General features: G+C 35.4%; 1 long non-coding RNA gene across 1 annotated transcript; it reads right to left on the reverse strand.

The window, feature by feature from the left end:
• Positions 1 to 407: 407 nt before the first annotated feature.
• LOC149827182 (uncharacterized) lies at positions 408 to 1,710 on the reverse strand. Its single transcript, XR_016435146.1, has 2 exons — positions 1,580 to 1,710; positions 408 to 711 (listed from the first exon to the last, which is right to left on the reverse strand). It is a non-coding gene; the product is annotated as an uncharacterized LOC149827182 (long non-coding RNA).
• Between the last annotated feature and the right edge of the window lie 510 nt (positions 1,711 to 2,220).

Raw genomic sequence — 2,220 nt, forward strand, 5'->3', positions numbered from 1 at the left:
AGGTATTTGCAAGGGACAAAAGACTATATGTTGATGTATCATAAAGTTGATCACCTTGCACTACAACAAAGCAGTAGATTAGCGACGACCACATTCCGTCGCTAATCCGTCGCTAATCCGTCGCTAACCATGTTAGCGACGGATTAGCGACAACGCGGCGACAGTATGCTTACGTCGCGAATATTTCGACGCTAACTGGCGACGGAATAATTCCGTCGCCAAGTCCGTCGCTAATTGCGACGGAATAACGAGCGCTATATTCCGTCGCCAATCCGCCGGTACTAAACGGCGACCACGGCGTGGCGACGGATTTAATTCCGTCGCTAAGCCGTCGCTAGATTAATATGAATAGCGACGGAATCATCCGTCGCTAATCCGTCGCAAAAACGAAAAAAAATCAAAAAAAATTTATTTAAAAATTAATTACCGAGAACTGTACAATTTATATTTCCTGTACAATTTATATTTCCTGTAAATAAAAAACAAACCACACAAAAAAATTCATATAACAAGTATCTATAATAATTAATCGTTCCACCTTAAAACTAAGAAGTTTAATTATTTACAATTCAACAATTACAATTAGGAAAAATAAAAAAAATAGAACTTCTTCAACACAGTCCTCTAATCATCGCCAAGATTTTGTGCGTCTTCTTGTTCATTGTCTTTATCTGTCCCTTCAGCTCCACTACCCTGATTATCGCTAGCAGCCTACACAAGAAAAGAACAGTCAGTATTGATAAACAAAATATAATGAAATAAATTACACACTATATGTGATTCTATCATGTGCTCATGTGTGATCTAAGGCAATAAAAAAACTCTATATGTGATTCTATCATGCTCATATGTGTGCTAAGGCAGTCAAAAAATTGAATATGTGATTATAGCATGTTCATATGTGTTCTAAGGCATATAAAAAAACTCTATATGTGATTCTACCATGCTCAGATGTGCTTTAAGGCAGGCAAAAAACTATATATGTGATTCGATCATGCTCGTATGTGTGCTAAGGCAGTAAAAAAATTGAATATGTGAATATAGCATGCTCATATGTGCTCTAAGGCAGGCAAAGCCAAAAATTTTATATGTGATTCTATCATAAATGATATATAACATGTTCATATGTGTTCTAAGGCAGTTAAAAAACTCTATATGTTATTATAGCATGTTCATATGTGTGCTAAGGTAGTCAAAAAACAGAATATGTGATTATAATATGCTCATATGTGTTCTTAGGCAGTAAAAAAACTGAATATGTGATTATAGCATGCTTATGTGTTCTAATGCAATCAAAAAAACTTTATATGTGATTCTATCATGCTCATATGTGCTCTAAGACAGACAAAAAGTTAAATATATATATATATATATATATATATATATATATATATATATATATATATATATATATGTGATTCTATCATGCTCATATGTGTGCTAAGGCAGTAAAAAAAATGAATATGTGATTATAGCATGTTCATATGTGTTCTAAGGCATCTAGAAAAACTCTATATGTGATTCTACCATGCTCAGATGTGCTTTAAGACAGTCAAAAAAACTATATATGTGATTATACCTGAGAGGGACCTGGAATCGAAGATCCCCTATCCTGAACAGCGGCCTTGATCTCATTTCGGAGAAAGGGGGCGACGGTGTATTGGAAGTAGTTATTCAGTGATTCATTAATGATCTCGCGTACATCATCACCGGAAAGAATAGTCGGCTGCTTGGAGCTTATGTCGGCGCAAGAAGTTGGTGAGCCGTAACTGGAAGAACCAATAACTGGTGAAGTGTTCATATTACTCCCAAACCCGAACACGCGACCTTTTTTGGGTTCACCTGCTGCAGTCACCCATGCTGTAGGATCAAATGATGGATGCTGAGTAGCGTCTTCGCCATATCGCTCTACCATTTGTTGCTCATATGCCTCCTACAAAATAATGTTTAAAGTATTCATTAATAATTAATGATAACATTATGATGACTTGCATATATATTGCAATGATTATTAATAGAATTAATACATACCGTTGTCGTTCTCGCCTTCTCTGATACGAAGACTCCCGTGGTCTTCCGTTTATGTGTTTCTACAAACACATCCTTATATGGTACACTGCCTCCTTTTTCTGCTTCCTGCGAAGTTAAATGACAAAAGATTTAGTACACAAATTTGCAACAATACTTATAAAATTAATATTATATATTGATGAGTTACCA

Source organism: Nuphar pumila, chromosome 10 (genome assembly GCF_984573655.1).
Source record: "Nuphar pumila chromosome 10, dmNupPumi1.hap1.1, whole genome shotgun sequence".
In the NCBI taxonomy this organism is placed as follows: domain Eukaryota; kingdom Viridiplantae; phylum Streptophyta; class Magnoliopsida; order Nymphaeales; family Nymphaeaceae; genus Nuphar; species Nuphar pumila.